The sequence below is a fragment of the Anopheles maculipalpis genome, chromosome 2RL (genome assembly GCF_943734695.1).
Source record: "Anopheles maculipalpis chromosome 2RL, idAnoMacuDA_375_x, whole genome shotgun sequence".
Lineage (NCBI taxonomy): Eukaryota > Metazoa > Arthropoda > Insecta > Diptera > Culicidae > Anopheles > Anopheles maculipalpis.
Genome location: NC_064871.1, coordinates 62,634,936 through 62,656,775, shown reverse-complemented (window position 1 = coordinate 62,656,775; position 21,840 = coordinate 62,634,936). Strand labels below are relative to the sequence as shown.

At 44.3% G+C, this 21,840-nt stretch overlaps 1 protein-coding gene and 1 pseudogene across 1 annotated transcript in view; one reads left to right on the top strand and one right to left on the bottom strand.

Moving 5' to 3' along the window:
* The window catches only part of LOC126556025 (polyserase-2-like), a 555,659-nt gene that overhangs the window by 425,922 nt on the left and 107,897 nt on the right, over nucleotides 1–21,840 (top strand). The gene's annotated exons all lie outside the window — the stretch shown is intronic.
* LOC126567341 (uncharacterized) overlaps nucleotides 1–21,840 on the bottom strand; it is a 43,486-nt pseudogene that overhangs the window by 17,287 nt on the left and 4,359 nt on the right.

Below are 21,840 nucleotides of genomic sequence, written 5' to 3'. Positions count from 1 at the left end.
GGAGATATTGTTTTCCCCCACTCCTTTCTTCGAGACGCGTCGATTGAGGGGTCGCACGCCCTGTTCGAAGCAATCGGAAAATTGGCCACCCGGGGCCTCAGAAGCCCGCCAGGAATCCGCGGAAGGCCAGGACGGACACAACCCGAAAATCACCGGGTGCTCCACCGGATGTTTCGCCGGAGGAACTCCCGGACGAAAATTTTGAAATCAACGGTCGTTTGGCCACCGGACCACTTTTTTCAGCCGGTGGCCGCCATTTTCGCGGTTTATGTACGCAACTTTGACGGGCCGTAACTTCGTCAATTTTCCACGGATTAGCACGAAATTTTGAACACAAGTTGGTCTCGCTAAACCAAGACTTTTGAGCGTCTTTTATCACCAATAGGATCACTAGCACAAAAGTTATAGCAGTGTCTTTTTTCACTTTTCAAACCACTGTAAATACGCGAACTCCATGAAATCGGTCACTTTTTTTGATGTCCCCGATGCGTCCTGATGGCGCGCATCTTTTGATGTATCGCTTTTCAAAATCGGTTCACAAATAAACTTGTAATAAAGGAAAAACGATCCTGATGTCGTTACAATGTGCAATCCGCGCACAACTATGTTTCAGGTGGAGTTGCTGCTACCGTGCACCGAAAAGAGTGTCTTCGTTTTTCTCCAATCTCTCGCACAAATCCAATACTATCAAGCTAAACTCCAGAAAACGTCAAGCTTTTCACACTCAGCCCTCACACACAATCTCGCACGAACGAGTTCGATCACGTTCGGGACAAACAAATGCAAAGGCTCTCGTCGAACAAGCCTGAATGATTCTTTCTTAGCAAATCGAAAAGTTTAAGTTGCTATCGACACACTGATTGAATCGGCAACACAGATAGTTCGAAACCGTGTCTAAAGTACAGGAAAGATAACTTTTTACTTGATCACAAACACAACACTCCAATCACAACTTTTCTTTCACACACGCCTGTTCAGCTCTCCGGCAGCGCATCCACACCAGTTGAAGACGTAACTTAAAAATCTTATCACGCCTTGTGGTAGCAGCATAATGTTTTTCGCATGGGTCCTCTTCTATAGATAAAGCGGGTTGCTCTCCGTTGTTCTAGATTGTTCTCAGTTTCCCAGAAACGTGGCAGCACAACCACAAATCAAGTGAAGCTTGATTTGTGGTTTTGAGACAAGACCGTTGGCTGGAAACCGAAGTAAGGGAAGTTTTCCCGGAGACTGTCCATCCGAAGGACGTTTGAGAGTTATCTTTCGCACTGGGTTTCGGTCGTATTATGGTAATGCTCTAACTCTTGATGGTTTAGTGGTTGAGATCTTACTAACTATACTTTATTTCCTAGTTCGTGCTCCTTCGTCATTCGGCATCTAACCTTATGCTAGCAAAGTGGCTTGTGTCTTATGTTTATAAATAGGGATCGAGAGGACCGCTACAGACGTCTATGCTAACCATGGTCTGCCCTTACCTAGTGTGCGTTTTCTACCAGTTTGCATTTCCCAATGTGCATCACTGCCGATGACAATATTGACCTTGCCTAGAATGTGGAATGATGGGTCTGCTAACGAGGTGGTCGGAAGCTTCCATGTTGTTATGCCGATCAGTACTGTCGGAATATCAGCGAAAGGTCTTTGCAAAATCAGTAACTTCATTGAAGTTGAAAACATTTCTGATATTGATTGCAATACAGCGTTGATGGAGTCCTTAACCTGCTGTATCGCTTGACCGATGCCTACGATCGACACGTCAACCTTGGACCGAGTGGTCATCAACTTTCAACCGACATAAAGTTGCACATGGACCCTGAATCCAACAGCGCTTGCGCTTCATGTCGTAAACCATGGTCATCGACCACCAAGAGCAGCACCGTTTCCAGAAACACCGTCTCATCGTCCGAATTTGCAGCCATCCACACTTTCGGACGCATATATTGTCATATAATAAGCTACAATGTGTAGCATTGCACGTAGTGCAACGATTTACGGACTTACATGACTAAAGATTAGACACGATTTAGCCAATTCATAACTCGTATAAAAGTTTTCAACGTATTATGTTCGCCTCTGGTCAAAGAGTTTCTCTGCAAGATACAGACAAACATTATGCGCCAATCCGGTTTGTCAAATTCCTTCAGCTGATTTACCTGAATAAATTCTCATTGCCCATGTATAGCCATCATTCGAACAAAGTTTGAATAATTTGATTCCGTATTTATGTGCTTTGTTGGGAATATATTGTTTGAAAATGAGTCTTCCAGACAATGGAATCAGCAATTTATCTATAACAATATCCTCACCAGTTGTATACACTTTTTCGTATTTTTCTTGTAATTTATTGAACAATGGCAATATTTTACCAAGCCTATCTTTATGAGTAAAAGTCGAGTTATCTGCAAAATGGATATTGCTCAACAACAATTCAAATAGGTTCAGTGACATCGTGCTGCACGGTAGTTTAAAATTACATAACTCATTTTTCGACCAATACTTAGCAATAGGGCTTACATTCACTAATCCCATCCATAACATTAAACCAAGGAATTGTTTGATTTGTTCAGGATTTGTTGATTTCCACTTCTGCATGCGGCACGCTGGTGTATATCGATATATTCAACTTTTGTTCCGCGTATCGGTTTGTTTCTTGTACAACCATGTTCACAACATCATCGTCGATGAACAATGAAAAAAACATCATAAGGTGTTATCTCGTCAGATAATTGCATGTTGAGATGGTTGGTTTGTTCAAACGTGAACGATTTTTGTCGACCACCAAATTCATTCCACTGAAAATCATCAAATTCGATTTTCTCAGCACGTTCAATATTTCTTTCTTCTTCCAACTGTAATTCATGTAAAATTTATTCAATACCACATTCAGCGTCACTTTCACTATCGGATTCAGAACCTGACGAAACAATTACGTTGTACCTACTCTTTTTTGGCTGCATAATATCTTCCTCAAAACAACGTTTGTTTTGGGTATCATTTCTAAATATCTCTTCATCGCTGCTATCTATATCTCTTCATCCAGTTGTGAAGGATTTGTCCATGTTAGTGATCGTTAAAATTTACAAATTAGTTCAGTTTTTAAGTTTTTGAACGGTTGTTGGCAAGTGAAACGAAAAACGAGTAAGCGAAGAGCGATTTACGATTTACGATTTACTACTCAGGCCCAATTGCAAAATCGTTATGCTTTTTCGCTCTGCCTAACTTACAGTTTACATTATCAAAGTTTACCTTATCAAAGCGAGAAATCATGAGCGTATGTGATATGTGAAAGGCTTGTCAGTCAACGTGTTAAGATCTTCGGACAGCTGCGAAGATTGTGGTTCTCGACGCACCCCAAAGGACAAGCAGGTTGCATAGTGTGTGGCTGGCCGAGATACGAGTTCCCTGTTGTTGCTGCATTTACGGCTTTTTTCGGCTTGAGTGAAACCTTTCGCTCGTTGCCGTTGATTCACCTCCAAGTCTTGCGTAAACGTCTGAGTTGACCTGAGAATGATGATGCGATCTTGAAAGATAATATATACTTATTCCTTGATGAATGCGACGAATGTTTTTGCCAAGGCAACATAGTCGAAGGGTGTAGCTCATCCCAAGTTGACTGTCATGCTTGTTTTCGTAAATGTTTACGTGGGTATTTCGTTAACGAATTATCCACGAAAAGTTTTTCGACATTCACAAAATTTACGAGGATAAAGTTTGTTGTTGTTTATGGTTCATCGTATGTAAACAAACAAAAGTTCACTATCCTCGAAAAATTCAAAAAATCGTTAATGATTTCGAGGAATCATTGACTAATACTAATACGAATGATCGTTTGAAATTGATACGAGGGCTGACAATAAAGTAAGGTCTCCAATTTTTTCTTTTCATAGAAAATGACATTTATTTACAAAAAGCGATACACCGTTGGAAAGGTCAAGGTCTTGGCTACTTTTCTACATAATCGCCTTTTTTTCCAACACCTTGCGCATCCGCACAATGAACTTGTCTATGCCGGCCGAATACCACTCTCCGTCCGCCTCGCGCAGCCAGGTGTTGACCTCTTTCTGAACCTCCGCATCACTCACTCATCTTCCCTCCGAGATGTTTTTTCAGGGCGGGGAACATGTGGTAGTCACTCGGGGCCACGTCGGGACAATAGGGAGGGTGATCGATGATGTCCCAGCCAAATTTCTTGAGCAGGTCAAGGGTAACGTTGGCTGTGTGCGGGCGCGCGTTGTCGTGGTGAAATTTCACTCCTTTGCTGTTTCGGGCAGAAACTTTGTGATACTGCAAGTTGTTCACAAGGATATGACGGATTGTTTAGCTGCTACACACTCCTCCCAGCTTCTCTTCCCTCCCTAATTGTCGCACGGCGGTTTTTGAGCATTTCTGCCTCCACTGCTTGAACAATCGCATCCGAGACCGACGGTCGACCACTTCTCTCCTCGTCGTGAACATTAGTGCGCCCGGAATTGAACTCGTGGCTCCACTTACGCACGTTTTTTTATGTTTGTACACTTTTCCCCGTAATCTTCAACTAGTTGACGATGGATTTCAATAGGTGTCACCATTTTCGCACTCAAAAAACGTATTACAGAACGCAATTCGCACTTGGACGCTGACGCGAGGGGTACCTCCATCGTTGACGGCTGCTCGGCCAAGACTGAGCGGTCGGGGAAGCCTCACCCAGCAGCAAAGTGGTAGTGGGGGAACCAAGGAACACGGTGGTGTTGCCAGATTTCGCCTAGCGCGTGATCCGGCGAAGTTGCAGCGTTGGAGACCTTCCTTTATTGTCAGCCCTCGTATATGTCCTTGCTCATAAACCAACAATTTTTAGCGTTATTTTGGAACACACAATCTTTGCGGAGTTGAAATGATACTACATTCGCTCGTTTTGAAATAGAGGAATTCGGTGCTACATATTTGGTTACTATATAGTATTCCTCAAATTCCGTAAGTCGGTTAACCGCCTGTTGTAGTATTTTCCAACCACTGCTGCAGATTGGCGTGTCGGCTTACGGTGAGCCACCTCCGCCCAAGAGCCGCCTTCATGACCTAGAGACGGCTCCACCGTTGCCGTCCCCCAATTCTGCTGGCGCTGCTGACTCCGGTGCTGCTGGCCTGGCTGCTGCTGCTGGTTTGACCGCTGCTGCTGGCTAGTTCGCTGCTGCTGCTGGCTTGGCTGCTGCTGTTGCCACTGTCGGTGCTGCTGCTGGGCTGGTCGGGCGTGGTGAGTCGACCGATGGGGTAGCCGTCCGCTTAGCAGGAGTGGACGTATAACGTGTCCGTCCTGACCGCAGGACGTGTCCCTTCTCCTGCGTCTCCATTCTTCGGTGCTGTTCAGCACCTCAATCTGTTCGCACCGACTTCACGCTTTAATTGACTTCCCACACGTCCAAGTCCGGCACCGTCGCGAATATTCGGAAAATGTCCGGAAAATGCGTGACCAAACTCTCCCAATCATCAGCACTTTTCCGACCTAGACGGAAAGTCGACTCTGCGGCAAGCTCAGGAAACACTTTCCCGTCGTTGTGCGTCAAAAACTGAGCGTTTGGTGCAGTGTTGGAAAACTGGTAACTCACCATGTGAGTCACCCGCTATTTTCCCACCTTAACGGAAAGCCGACTCCATGACGAGCTCAGGACACACCTTTCCGTCGAATTCGGGCCAAAATTGAGTGATTGGTGCAAATTTGAAAAATTGGTAACTCACCACGTGAGTTGCCAATGAGTTACTCCAGGCTTAAAGCCCGAGTTCTTGCACGATTTCCAAGTGCAGCACCTTGAACAGCTCGCGCCGGCGTCGCACTTCAATCCAACAAGGTGTCACATGAATAATTTCGGACGGAAAAAAAAAAATAAATTAAAAAAAAAATTTCCGCGAAAAACACTTTTCCTGCTGAGGAAACTAGGAAAATTGCTTTTCCGAAGATGGCACTAGACGTGGTTTTCCACCCCGGAGATTTCGTCCCAAGACACCGAGGCGCTATCTCCACTCCTTCCCCGGGAAAATCGCGAAAAACCGATTTTGGTGGGGGTTTTCCGGCTCTAGCGGTGAGGGGGGTGGCGGAAGAGGGGGAGATATTGTTTTCCCCCACTCCTTTCTTCGAGACGCGTCGATTGAGGGGTCGCACGCCCTGTTCGAAGCAATCGGAAAATTGGCCACCCGGGGCCTCAGAAGCCCGCCAGGAATCCGCGGAAGGCCAGGACGGACACAACCCGAAAATCACCGGGTGCTCCACCGGATGTTTCGCCGGAGGAACTCCCGGACGAAAATTTTGAAATCAACGGTCGTTTGGCCACCGGACCACTTTTTTCAGCCGGTGGCCGCCATTTTCGCGGTTTATGTACGCAACTTTGACGGGCCGTAACTTCGTCAATTTTCCACGGATTAGCACGAAATTTTGAACACAAGTTGGTCTCGCTAAACCAAGACTTTTGAGCGTCTTTTATCACCAATAGGATCACTAGCACAAAAGTTATAGCAGTGTCTTTTTTCACTTTTCAAACCACTGTAAATACGCGAACTCCATGAAATCGGTCACTTTTTTTGATGTCCCCGATGCGTCCTGATGGCGCGCATCTTTTGATGTATCGCTTTTCAAAATCGGTTCACAAATAAACTTGTAATAAAGGAAAAACGATCCTGATGTCGTTACAATGTGCAATCCGCGCACAACTATGTTTCAGGTGGAGTTGCTGCTACCGTGCACCGAAAAGAGTGTCTTCGTTTTTCTCCAATCTCTCGCACAAATCCAATACTATCAAGCTAAACTCCAGAAAACGTCAAGCTTTTCACACTCAGCCCTCACACACAATCTCGCACGAACGAGTTCGATCACGTTCGGGACAAACAAATGCAAAGGCTCTCGTCGAACAAGCCTGAATGATTCTTTCTTAGCAAATCGAAAAGTTTAAGTTGCTATCGACACACTGATTGAATCGGCAACACAGATAGTTCGAAACCGTGTCTAAAGTACAGGAAAGATAACTTTTTACTTGATCACAAACACAACACTCCAATCACAACTTTTCTTTCACACACGCCTGTTCAGCTCTCCGGCAGCGCATCCACACCAGTTGAAGACGTAACTTAAAAATCTTATCACGCCTTGTGGTAGCAGCATAATGTTTTTCGCATGGGTCCTCTTCTATAGATAAAGCGGGTTGCTCTCCGTTGTTCTAGATTGTTCTCAGTTTCCCAGAAACGTGGCAGCACAACCACAAATCAAGTGAAGCTTGATTTGTGGTTTTGAGACAAGACCGTTGGCTGGAAACCGAAGTAAGGGAAGTTTTCCCGGAGACTGTCCATCCGAAGGACGTTTGAGAGTTATCTTTCGCACTGGGTTTCGGTCGTATTATGGTAATGCTCTAACTCTTGATGGTTTAGTGGTTGAGATCTTACTAACTATACTTTATTTCCTAGTTCGTGCTCCTTCGTCATTCGGCATCTAACCTTATGCTAGCAAAGTGGCTTGTGTCTTATGTTTATAAATAGGGATCGAGAGGACCGCTACAGACGTCTATGCTAACCATGGTCTGCCCTTACCTAGTGTGCGTTTTCTACCAGTTTGCATTTCCCAATGTGCATCACTGCCGATGACAATATTGACCTTGCCTAGAATGTGGAATGATGGGTCTGCTAACGAGGTGGTCGGAAGCTTCCATGTTGTTATGCCGATCAGTACTGTCGGAATATCAGCGAAAGGTCTTTGCAAAATCAGTAACTTCATTGAAGTTGAAAACATTTCTGATATTGATTGCAATACAGCGTTGATGGAGTCCTTAACCTGCTGTATCGCTTGACCGATGCCTACGATCGACACGTCAACCTTGGACCGAGTGGTCATCAACTTTCAACCGACATAAAGTTGCACATGGACCCTGAATCCAACAGCGCTTGCGCTTCATGTCGTAAACCATGGTCATCGACCACCAAGAGCAGCACCGTTTCCAGAAACACCGTCTCATCGTCCGAATTTGCAGCCATCCACACTTTCGGACGCATATATTGTCATATAATAAGCTACAATGTGTAGCATTGCACGTAGTGCAACGATTTACGGACTTACATGACTAAAGATTAGACACGATTTAGCCAATTCATAACTCGTATAAAAGTTTTCAACGTATTATGTTCGCCTCTGGTCAAAGAGTTTCTCTGCAAGATACAGACAAACATTATGCGCCAATCCGGTTTGTCAAATTCCTTCAGCTGATTTACCTGAATAAATTCTCATTGCCCATGTATAGCCATCATTCGAACAAAGTTTGAATAATTTGATTCCGTATTTATGTGCTTTGTTGGGAATATATTGTTTGAAAATGAGTCTTCCAGACAATGGAATCAGCAATTTATCTATAACAATATCCTCACCAGTTGTATACACTTTTTCGTATTTTTCTTGTAATTTATTGAACAATGGCAATATTTTACCAAGCCTATCTTTATGAGTAAAAGTCGAGTTATCTGCAAAATGGATATTGCTCAACAACAATTCAAATAGGTTCAGTGACATCGTGCTGCACGGTAGTTTAAAATTACATAACTCATTTTTCGACCAATACTTAGCAATAGGGCTTACATTCACTAATCCCATCCATAACATTAAACCAAGGAATTGTTTGATTTGTTCAGGATTTGTTGATTTCCACTTCTGCATGCGGCACGCTGGTGTATATCGATATATTCAACTTTTGTTCCGCGTATCGGTTTGTTTCTTGTACAACCATGTTCACAACATCATCGTCGATGAACAATGAAAAAAACATCATAAGGTGTTATCTCGTCAGATAATTGCATGTTGAGATGGTTGGTTTGTTCAAACGTGAACGATTTTTGTCGACCACCAAATTCATTCCACTGAAAATCATCAAATTCGATTTTCTCAGCACGTTCAATATTTCTTTCTTCTTCCAACTGTAATTCATGTAAAATTTATTCAATACCACATTCAGCGTCACTTTCACTATCGGATTCAGAACCTGACGAAACAATTACGTTGTACCTACTCTTTTTTGGCTGCATAATATCTTCCTCAAAACAACGTTTGTTTTGGGTATCATTTCTAAATATCTCTTCATCGCTGCTATCTATATCTCTTCATCCAGTTGTGAAGGATTTGTCCATGTTAGTGATCGTTAAAATTTACAAATTAGTTCAGTTTTTAAGTTTTTGAACGGTTGTTGGCAAGTGAAACGAAAAACGAGTAAGCGAAGAGCGATTTACGATTTACGATTTACTACTCAGGCCCAATTGCAAAATCGTTATGCTTTTTCGCTCTGCCTAACTTACAGTTTACATTATCAAAGTTTACCTTATCAAAGCGAGAAATCATGAGCGTATGTGATATGTGAAAGGCTTGTCAGTCAACGTGTTAAGATCTTCGGACAGCTGCGAAGATTGTGGTTCTCGACGCACCCCAAAGGACAAGCAGGTTGCATAGTGTGTGGCTGGCCGAGATACGAGTTCCCTGTTGTTGCTGCATTTACGGCTTTTTTCGGCTTGAGTGAAACCTTTCGCTCGTTGCCGTTGATTCACCTCCAAGTCTTGCGTAAACGTCTGAGTTGACCTGAGAATGATGATGCGATCTTGAAAGATAATATATACTTATTCCTTGATGAATGCGACGAATGTTTTTGCCAAGGCAACATAGTCGAAGGGTGTAGCTCATCCCAAGTTGACTGTCATGCTTGTTTTCGTAAATGTTTACGTGGGTATTTCGTTAACGAATTATCCACGAAAAGTTTTTCGACATTCACAAAATTTACGAGGATAAAGTTTGTTGTTGTTTATGGTTCATCGTATGTAAACAAACAAAAGTTCACTATCCTCGAAAAATTCAAAAAATCGTTAATGATTTCGAGGAATCATTGACTAATACTAATACGAATGATCGTTTGAAATTGATACGAGGGCTGACAATAAAGTAAGGTCTCCAATTTTTTCTTTTCATAGAAAATGACATTTATTTACAAAAAGCGATACACCGTTGGAAAGGTCAAGGTCTTGGCTACTTTTCTACATAATCGCCTTTTTTTCCAACACCTTGCGCATCCGCACAATGAACTTGTCTATGCCGGCCGAATACCACTCTCCGTCCGCCTCGCGCAGCCAGGTGTTGACCTCTTTCTGAACCTCCGCATCACTCACTCATCTTCCCTCCGAGATGTTTTTTCAGGGCGGGGAACATGTGGTAGTCACTCGGGGCCACGTCGGGACAATAGGGAGGGTGATCGATGATGTCCCAGCCAAATTTCTTGAGCAGGTCAAGGGTAACGTTGGCTGTGTGCGGGCGCGCGTTGTCGTGGTGAAATTTCACTCCTTTGCTGTTTCGGGCAGAAACTTTGTGATACTGCAAGTTGTTCACAAGGATATGACGGATTGTTTAGCTGCTACACACTCCTCCCAGCTTCTCTTCCCTCCCTAATTGTCGCACGGCGGTTTTTGAGCATTTCTGCCTCCACTGCTTGAACAATCGCATCCGAGACCGACGGTCGACCACTTCTCTCCTCGTCGTGAACATTAGTGCGCCCGGAATTGAACTCGTGGCTCCACTTACGCACGTTTTTTTATGTTTGTACACTTTTCCCCGTAATCTTCAACTAGTTGACGATGGATTTCAATAGGTGTCACCATTTTCGCACTCAAAAAACGTATTACAGAACGCAATTCGCACTTGGACGCTGACGCGAGGGGTACCTCCATCGTTGACGGCTGCTCGGCCAAGACTGAGCGGTCGGGGAAGCCTCACCCAGCAGCAAAGTGGTAGTGGGGGAACCAAGGAACACGGTGGTGTTGCCAGATTTCGCCTAGCGCGTGATCCGGCGAAGTTGCAGCGTTGGAGACCTTCCTTTATTGTCAGCCCTCGTATATGTCCTTGCTCATAAACCAACAATTTTTAGCGTTATTTTGGAACACACAATCTTTGCGGAGTTGAAATGATACTACATTCGCTCGTTTTGAAATAGAGGAATTCGGTGCTACATATTTGGTTACTATATAGTATTCCTCAAATTCCGTAAGTCGGTTAACCGCCTGTTGTAGTATTTTCCAACCACTGCTGCAGATTGGCGTGTCGGCTTACGGTGAGCCACCTCCGCCCAAGAGCCGCCTTCATGACCTAGAGACGGCTCCACCGTTGCCGTCCCCCAATTCTGCTGGCGCTGCTGACTCCGGTGCTGCTGGCCTGGCTGCTGCTGCTGGTTTGACCGCTGCTGCTGGCTAGTTCGCTGCTGCTGCTGGCTTGGCTGCTGCTGTTGCCACTGTCGGTGCTGCTGCTGGGCTGGTCGGGCGTGGTGAGTCGACCGATGGGGTAGCCGTCCGCTTAGCAGGAGTGGACGTATAACGTGTCCGTCCTGACCGCAGGACGTGTCCCTTCTCCTGCGTCTCCATTCTTCGGTGCTGTTCAGCACCTCAATCTGTTCGCACCGACTTCACGCTTTAATTGACTTCCCACACGTCCAAGTCCGGCACCGTCGCGAATATTCGGAAAATGTCCGGAAAATGCGTGACCAAACTCTCCCAATCATCAGCACTTTTCCGACCTAGACGGAAAGTCGACTCTGCGGCAAGCTCAGGAAACACTTTCCCGTCGTTGTGCGTCAAAAACTGAGCGTTTGGTGCAGTGTTGGAAAACTGGTAACTCACCATGTGAGTCACCCGCTATTTTCCCACCTTAACGGAAAGCCGACTCCATGACGAGCTCAGGACACACCTTTCCGTCGAATTCGGGCCAAAATTGAGTGATTGGTGCAAATTTGAAAAATTGGTAACTCACCACGTGAGTTGCCAATGAGTTACTCCAGGCTTAAAGCCCGAGTTCTTGCACGATTTCCAAGTGCAGCACCTTGAACAGCTCGCGCCGGCGTCGCACTTCAATCCAACAAGGTGTCACATGAATAATTTCGGACGGAAAAAAAAAAATAAATTAAAAAAAAAATTTCCGCGAAAAACACTTTTCCTGCTGAGGAAACTAGGAAAATTGCTTTTCCGAAGATGGCACTAGACGTGGTTTTCCACCCCGGAGATTTCGTCCCAAGACACCGAGGCGCTATCTCCACTCCTTCCCCGGGAAAATCGCGAAAAACCGATTTTGGTGGGGGTTTTCCGGCTCTAGCGGTGAGGGGGGTGGCGGAAGAGGGGGAGATATTGTTTTCCCCCACTCCTTTCTTCGAGACGCGTCGATTGAGGGGTCGCACGCCCTGTTCGAAGCAATCGGAAAATTGGCCACCCGGGGCCTCAGAAGCCCGCCAGGAATCCGCGGAAGGCCAGGACGGACACAACCCGAAAATCACCGGGTGCTCCACCGGATGTTTCGCCGGAGGAACTCCCGGACGAAAATTTTGAAATCAACGGTCGTTTGGCCACCGGACCACTTTTTTCAGCCGGTGGCCGCCATTTTCGCGGTTTATGTACGCAACTTTGACGGGCCGTAACTTCGTCAATTTTCCACGGATTAGCACGAAATTTTGAACACAAGTTGGTCTCGCTAAACCAAGACTTTTGAGCGTCTTTTATCACCAATAGGATCACTAGCACAAAAGTTATAGCAGTGTCTTTTTTCACTTTTCAAACCACTGTAAATACGCGAACTCCATGAAATCGGTCACTTTTTTTGATGTCCCCGATGCGTCCTGATGGCGCGCATCTTTTGATGTATCGCTTTTCAAAATCGGTTCACAAATAAACTTGTAATAAAGGAAAAACGATCCTGATGTCGTTACAATGTGCAATCCGCGCACAACTATGTTTCAGGTGGAGTTGCTGCTACCGTGCACCGAAAAGAGTGTCTTCGTTTTTCTCCAATCTCTCGCACAAATCCAATACTATCAAGCTAAACTCCAGAAAACGTCAAGCTTTTCACACTCAGCCCTCACACACAATCTCGCACGAACGAGTTCGATCACGTTCGGGACAAACAAATGCAAAGGCTCTCGTCGAACAAGCCTGAATGATTCTTTCTTAGCAAATCGAAAAGTTTAAGTTGCTATCGACACACTGATTGAATCGGCAACACAGATAGTTCGAAACCGTGTCTAAAGTACAGGAAAGATAACTTTTTACTTGATCACAAACACAACACTCCAATCACAACTTTTCTTTCACACACGCCTGTTCAGCTCTCCGGCAGCGCATCCACACCAGTTGAAGACGTAACTTAAAAATCTTATCACGCCTTGTGGTAGCAGCATAATGTTTTTCGCATGGGTCCTCTTCTATAGATAAAGCGGGTTGCTCTCCGTTGTTCTAGATTGTTCTCAGTTTCCCAGAAACGTGGCAGCACAACCACAAATCAAGTGAAGCTTGATTTGTGGTTTTGAGACAAGACCGTTGGCTGGAAACCGAAGTAAGGGAAGTTTTCCCGGAGACTGTCCATCCGAAGGACGTTTGAGAGTTATCTTTCGCACTGGGTTTCGGTCGTATTATGGTAATGCTCTAACTCTTGATGGTTTAGTGGTTGAGATCTTACTAACTATACTTTATTTCCTAGTTCGTGCTCCTTCGTCATTCGGCATCTAACCTTATGCTAGCAAAGTGGCTTGTGTCTTATGTTTATAAATAGGGATCGAGAGGACCGCTACAGACGTCTATGCTAACCATGGTCTGCCCTTACCTAGTGTGCGTTTTCTACCAGTTTGCATTTCCCAATGTGCATCACTGCCGATGACAATATTGACCTTGCCTAGAATGTGGAATGATGGGTCTGCTAACGAGGTGGTCGGAAGCTTCCATGTTGTTATGCCGATCAGTACTGTCGGAATATCAGCGAAAGGTCTTTGCAAAATCAGTAACTTCATTGAAGTTGAAAACATTTCTGATATTGATTGCAATACAGCGTTGATGGAGTCCTTAACCTGCTGTATCGCTTGACCGATGCCTACGATCGACACGTCAACCTTGGACCGAGTGGTCATCAACTTTCAACCGACATAAAGTTGCACATGGACCCTGAATCCAACAGCGCTTGCGCTTCATGTCGTAAACCATGGTCATCGACCACCAAGAGCAGCACCGTTTCCAGAAACACCGTCTCATCGTCCGAATTTGCAGCCATCCACACTTTCGGACGCATATATTGTCATATAATAAGCTACAATGTGTAGCATTGCACGTAGTGCAACGATTTACGGACTTACATGACTAAAGATTAGACACGATTTAGCCAATTCATAACTCGTATAAAAGTTTTCAACGTATTATGTTCGCCTCTGGTCAAAGAGTTTCTCTGCAAGATACAGACAAACATTATGCGCCAATCCGGTTTGTCAAATTCCTTCAGCTGATTTACCTGAATAAATTCTCATTGCCCATGTATAGCCATCATTCGAACAAAGTTTGAATAATTTGATTCCGTATTTATGTGCTTTGTTGGGAATATATTGTTTGAAAATGAGTCTTCCAGACAATGGAATCAGCAATTTATCTATAACAATATCCTCACCAGTTGTATACACTTTTTCGTATTTTTCTTGTAATTTATTGAACAATGGCAATATTTTACCAAGCCTATCTTTATGAGTAAAAGTCGAGTTATCTGCAAAATGGATATTGCTCAACAACAATTCAAATAGGTTCAGTGACATCGTGCTGCACGGTAGTTTAAAATTACATAACTCATTTTTCGACCAATACTTAGCAATAGGGCTTACATTCACTAATCCCATCCATAACATTAAACCAAGGAATTGTTTGATTTGTTCAGGATTTGTTGATTTCCACTTCTGCATGCGGCACGCTGGTGTATATCGATATATTCAACTTTTGTTCCGCGTATCGGTTTGTTTCTTGTACAACCATGTTCACAACATCATCGTCGATGAACAATGAAAAAAACATCATAAGGTGTTATCTCGTCAGATAATTGCATGTTGAGATGGTTGGTTTGTTCAAACGTGAACGATTTTTGTCGACCACCAAATTCATTCCACTGAAAATCATCAAATTCGATTTTCTCAGCACGTTCAATATTTCTTTCTTCTTCCAACTGTAATTCATGTAAAATTTATTCAATACCACATTCAGCGTCACTTTCACTATCGGATTCAGAACCTGACGAAACAATTACGTTGTACCTACTCTTTTTTGGCTGCATAATATCTTCCTCAAAACAACGTTTGTTTTGGGTATCATTTCTAAATATCTCTTCATCGCTGCTATCTATATCTCTTCATCCAGTTGTGAAGGATTTGTCCATGTTAGTGATCGTTAAAATTTACAAATTAGTTCAGTTTTTAAGTTTTTGAACGGTTGTTGGCAAGTGAAACGAAAAACGAGTAAGCGAAGAGCGATTTACGATTTACGATTTACTACTCAGGCCCAATTGCAAAATCGTTATGCTTTTTCGCTCTGCCTAACTTACAGTTTACATTATCAAAGTTTACCTTATCAAAGCGAGAAATCATGAGCGTATGTGATATGTGAAAGGCTTGTCAGTCAACGTGTTAAGATCTTCGGACAGCTGCGAAGATTGTGGTTCTCGACGCACCCCAAAGGACAAGCAGGTTGCATAGTGTGTGGCTGGCCGAGATACGAGTTCCCTGTTGTTGCTGCATTTACGGCTTTTTTCGGCTTGAGTGAAACCTTTCGCTCGTTGCCGTTGATTCACCTCCAAGTCTTGCGTAAACGTCTGAGTTGACCTGAGAATGATGATGCGATCTTGAAAGATAATATATACTTATTCCTTGATGAATGCGACGAATGTTTTTGCCAAGGCAACATAGTCGAAGGGTGTAGCTCATCCCAAGTTGACTGTCATGCTTGTTTTCGTAAATGTTTACGTGGGTATTTCGTTAACGAATTATCCACGAAAAGTTTTTCGACATTCACAAAATTTACGAGGATAAAGTTTGTTGTTGTTTATGGTTCATCGTATGTAAACAAACAAAAGTTCACTATCCTCGAAAAATTCAAAAAATCGTTAATGATTTCGAGGAATCATTGACTAATACTAATACGAATGATCGTTTGAAATTGATACGAGGGCTGACAATAAAGTAAGGTCTCCAATTTTTTCTTTTCATAGAAAATGACATTTATTTACAAAAAGCGATACACCGTTGGAAAGGTCAAGGTCTTGGCTACTTTTCTACATAATCGCCTTTTTTTCCAACACCTTGCGCATCCGCACAATGAACTTGTCTATGCCGGCCGAATACCACTCTCCGTCCGCCTCGCGCAGCCAGGTGTTGACCTCTTTCTGAACCTCCGCATCACTCACTCATCTTCCCTCCGAGATGTTTTTTCAGGGCGGGGAACATGTGGTAGTCACTCGGGGCCACGTCGGGACAATAGGGAGGGTGATCGATGATGTCCCAGCCAAATTTCTTGAGCAGGTCAAGGGTAACGTTGGCTGTGTGCGGGCGCGCGTTGTCGTGGTGAAATTTCACTCCTTTGCTGTTTCGGGCAGAAACTTTGTGATACTGCAAGTTGTTCACAAGGATATGACGGATTGTTTAGCTGCTACACACTCCTCCCAGCTTCTCTTCCAAGTCCCTAATTGTCGCACGGCGGTTTTTGAGCATTTCTGCCTCCACTGCTTGAACAATCGCATCCGAGACCGACGGTCGACCACTTCTCTCCTCGTCGTGAACATTAGTGCGCCCGGAATTGAACTCGTGGCTCCACTTACGCACGTTTTTTTATGTTTGTACACTTTTCCCCGTAATCTTCAACTAGTTGACGATGGATTTCAATAGGTGTCACCATTTTCGCACTCAAAAAACGTATTACAGAACGCAATTCGCACTTGGACGCTGACGCGAGGGGTACCTCCATCGTTGACGGCTGCTCGGCCAAGACTGAGCGGTCGGGGAAGCCTCACCCAGCAGCAAAGTGGTAGTGGGGGAACCAAGGAACACGGTGGTGTTGCCAGATTTCGCCTAGCGCGTGATCCGGCGAAGTTGCAGCGTTGGAGACCTTCCTTTATTGTCAGCCCTCGTATATGTCCTTGCTCATAAACCAACAATTTTTAGCGTTATTTTGGAACACACAATCTTTGCGGAGTTGAAATGATACTACATTCGCTCGTTTTGAAATAGAGGAATTCGGTGCTACATATTTGGTTACTATATAGTATTCCTCAAATTCCGTAAGTCGGTTAACCGCCTGTTGTAGTATTTTCCAACCACTGCTGCAGATTGGCGTGTCGGCTTACGGTGAGCCACCTCCGCCCAAGAGCCGCCTTCATGACCTAGAGACGGCTCCACCGTTGCCGTCCCCCAATTCTGCTGGCGCTGCTGACTCCGCTGCTGCTGGCCTGGCTGCTGCTGCTGGTTTGACCGCTGCTGCTGGCTAGTTCGCTGCTGCTGCTGGCTTGGCTGCTGCTGTTGCCACTGTCGCTGCTGCTGCTGGGCTGGTCGGGCGTGGTGAGTCGACCGATGGGGTAGCCGTCCGCTTAGCAGGAGTGGACGTATAACGTGTCCGTCCTGACCGCAGGACGTGTCCCTTCTCCTGCGTCTCCATTCTTCGGTGCTGTTCAGCACCTCAATCTGTTCGCACCGACTTCACGCTTTAATTGACTTCCCACACGTCCAAGTCCGGCACCGTCGCGAATATTCGGAAAATGTCCGGAAAATGCGTGACCAAACTCTCCCAATCATCAGCACTTTTCCGACCTAGACGGAAAGTCGACTCTGCGGCAAGCTCAGGAAACACTTTCCCGTCGTTGTGCGTCAAAAACTGAGCGTTTGGTGCAGTGTTGGAAAACTGGTAACTCACCATGTGAGTCACCCGCTATTTTCCCACCTTAACGGAAAGCCGACTCCATGACGAGCTCAGGACACACCTTTCCGTCGAATTCGGGCCAAAATTGAGTGATTGGTGCAAATTTGAAAAATTGGTAACTCACCACGTGAGTTGCCAATGAGTTACTCCAGGCTTAAAGCCCGAGTTCTTGCACGATTTCCAAGTGCAGCACCTTGAACAGCTCGCGCCGGCGTCGCACTTCAATCCAACAAGGTGTCACATGAATAATTTCGGACGGAAAAAAAAAATAAATTAAAAAAAAAATTTCCGCGAAAAACACTTTTCCTGCTGAGGAAATTAGGAAAATCGCTTTTCCGAAGATGGCACTAGACGTGGTTTTCCACCCCGGAGATTTCGTCCCAAGACACCGAGGCGCTATCTCCACTCCTTCCCCGGGAAAATCGCGAAAAACCGATTTTGGTGGGGGTTTTCCGGCTCTAGCGGTGAGGGGGGTGGCGGAAGAGGGGGAGATATTGTTTTCCCCCACTCCTTTCTTCGAGACGCGTCGATTGAGGGGTCGCACGCCCTGTTCGAAGCAATCGGAAAATTGGCCACCCGGGGCCTCAGAAGCCCGCCAGGAATCCGCGGAAGGCCAGGACGGACACAACCCGAAAATCACCGGGTGCTCCACCGGATGTTTCGCCGGAGGAACTCCCGGACGAAAATTTTGAAATCAACGGTCGTTTGGCCACCGGACCACTTTTTTCAGCCGGTGGCCGCCATTTTCGCGGTTTATGTACGCAACTTTGACGGGCCGTAACTTCGTCAATTTTCCACGGATTAGCACGAAATTTTGAACACAAGTTGGTCTCGCTAAACCAAGACTTTTGAGCGTCTTTTATCACCAATAGGATCACTAGCACAAAAGTTATAGCAGTGTCTTTTTTCACTTTTCAAACCACTGTAAATACGCGAACTCCATGAAATCGGTCACTTTTTTTGATGTCCCCGATGCGTCCTGATGGCGCGCATCTTTTGATGTATCGCTTTTCAAAATCGGTTCACAAATAAACTTGTAATAAAGGAAAAACGATCCTGATGTCGTTACAATGTGCAATCCGCGCACAACTATGTTTCAGGTGGAGTTGCTGCTACCGTGCACCGAAAAGAGTGTCTTCGTTTTTCTCCAATCTCTCGCACAAATCCAATACTATCAAGCTAAACTCCAGAAAACGTCAAGCTTTTCACACTCAGCCCTCACACACAATCTCGCACGAACGAGTTCGATCACGTTCGGGACAAACAAATGCAAAGGCTCTCGTCGAACAAGCCTGAATGATTCTTTCTTAGCAAATCGAAAAGTTTAAGTTGCTATCGACACACTGATTGAATCGGCAACACAGATAGTTCGAAACCGTGTCTAAAGTACAGGAAAGATAACTTTTTACTTGATCACAAACACAACACTCCAATCACAACTTTTCTTTCACACACGCCTGTTCAGCTCTCCGGCAGCGCATCCACACCAGTTGAAGACGTAACTTAAAAATCTTATCACGCCTTGTGGTAGCAGCATAATGTTTTTCGCATGGGTCCTCTTCTATAGATAAAGCGGGTTGCTCTCCGTTGTTCTAGATTGTTCTCAGTTTCCCAGAAACGTGGCAGCACAACCACAAATCAAGTGAAGCTTGATTTGTGGTTTTGAGACAAGACCGTTGGCTGGAAACCGAAGTAAGGGAAGTATTCCCGGAGACTGTCCATCCGAAGGACGTTTGAGAGTTATCTTTCGCACTGGGTTTCGGTCGTATTATGGTAATGCTCTAACTCTTGATGGTTTAGTGGTTGAGATCTTACTAACTATACTTTATTTCCTAGTTCGTGCTCCTTCGTCATTCGGCATCTAACCTTATGCTAGCAAAGTGGCTTGTGTCTTATGTTTATAAATAGGGATCGAGAGGACCGCTACAGACGTCTATGCTAACCATGGTCTGCCCTTACCTAGTGTGCGTTTTCTACCAGTTTGCATTTCCCAATGTGCATCACTGCCGATGACAATATTGACCTTGCCTAGAATGTGGAATGATGGGTCTGCTAACGAGGTGGTCGGAAGCTTCCATGTTGTTATGCCGATCAGTACTGTCGGAATATCAGCGAAAGGTCTTTGCAAAATCAGTAACTTCATTGAAGTTGAAAACATTTCTGATATTGATTGCAATACAGCGTTGATGGAGTCCTTAACCTGCTGTATCGCTTGACCGATGCCTACGATCGACACGTCAACCTTGGACCGAGTGGTCATCAACTTTCAACCGACATAAAGTTGCACATGGACCCTGAATCCAACAGCGCTTGCGCTTCATGTCGTAAACCATGGTCATCGACCACCAAGAGCAGCACCGTTTCCAGAAACACCGTCTCATCGTCCGAATTTGCAGCCATCCACACTTTCGGACGCATATATTGTCATATAATAAGCTACAATGTGTAGCATTGCACGTAGTGCAACGATTTACGGACTTACATGACTAAAGATTAGACACGATTTAGCCAATTCATAACTCGTATAAAAGTTTTCAACGTATTATGTTCGCCTCTGGTCAAAGAGTTTCTCTGCAAGATACAGACAAACATTATGCGCCAATCCGGTTTGTCAAATTCCTTCAGCTGATTTACCTGAATAAATTCTCATTGCCCATGTATAGCCATCATTCGAACAAAGTTTGAATAATTTGATTCCGTATTTATGTGCTTTGTTGGGAATATATTGTTTGAAAATGAGTCTTCCAGACAATGGAATCAGCAATTTATCTATAACAATATCCTCACCAGTTGTATACACTTTTTCGTATTTTTCTTGTAATTTATTGAACAATGGCAATATTTTACCAAGCCTATCTTTATGAGTAAAAGTCGAGTTATCTGCAAAATGGATATTGCTCAACAACAATTCAAATAGGTTCAGTGACATCGTGCTGCACGGTAGTTTAAAATTACATAACTCATTTTTCGACCAATACTTAGCAATAGGGCTTACATTCACTAATCCCATCCATAACATTAAACCAAGGAATTGTTTGATTTGTTCAGGATTTGTTGATTTCCACTTCTGCATGCGGCACGCTGGTGTACATCGATATATTCAACTTTTGTTCCGCGTATCGGTTTGTTTCTTGTACAACCATGTTCACAACATCATCGTCGATGAACAATGAAAAAAACATCATAAGGTGTTATCTCGTCAGATAATTGCATGTTGAGATGGTTGGTTTGTTCAAACGTGAACGATTTTTGTCGACCACCAAATTCATTCCACTGAAAATCATCAAATTCGATTTTCTCAGCACGTTCAATATTTCTTTCTTCTTCCAACTGTAATTCATGTAAAATTTATTCAATACCACATTCAGCGTCACTTTCACTATCGGATTCAGAACCTGACGAAACAATTACGTTGTACCTACTCTTTTTTGGCTGCATAATATCTTCCTCAAAACAACGTTTGTTTTGGGTATCATTTCTAAATATCTCTTCATCGCTGCTATCTATATCTCTTCATCCAGTTGTAAAGGATTTGTCCATGTTAGTGATCGTTAAAATTTACAAATTAGTTCAGTTTTTAAGTTTTTGAACGGTTGTTGGCAAGTGAAACGAAAAACGAGTAAGCGAAGAGCGATTTACGATTTACGATTTACTACTCAGGCCCAATTGCAAAATCGTTATGCTTTTTCGCTCTGCCTAACTTACAGTTTACATTATCAAAGTTTACCTTATCAAAGCGAGAAATCATGAGCGTATGTGATATGTGAAAGGCTTGTCAGTCAACGTGTTAAGATCTTCGGACAGCTGCGAAGATTGTGGTTCTCGACGCACCCCAAAGGACAAGCAGGTTGCATAGTGTGTGGCTGGCCGAGATACGAGTTCCCTGTTGTTGCTGCATTTACGGCTTTTTTCGGCTTGAGTGAAACCTTTCGCTCGTTGCCGTTGATTCACCTCCAAGTCTTGCGTAAACGTCTGAGTTGACCTGAGAATGATGATGCGATCTTGAAAGATAATATATACTTATTCCTTGATGAATGCGACGAATGTTTTTGCCAAGGCAACATAGTCGAAGGGTGTAGCTTGAAGGGTGTAGCTCATCCCAAGTTGACTGTCATGCTTGTTTTC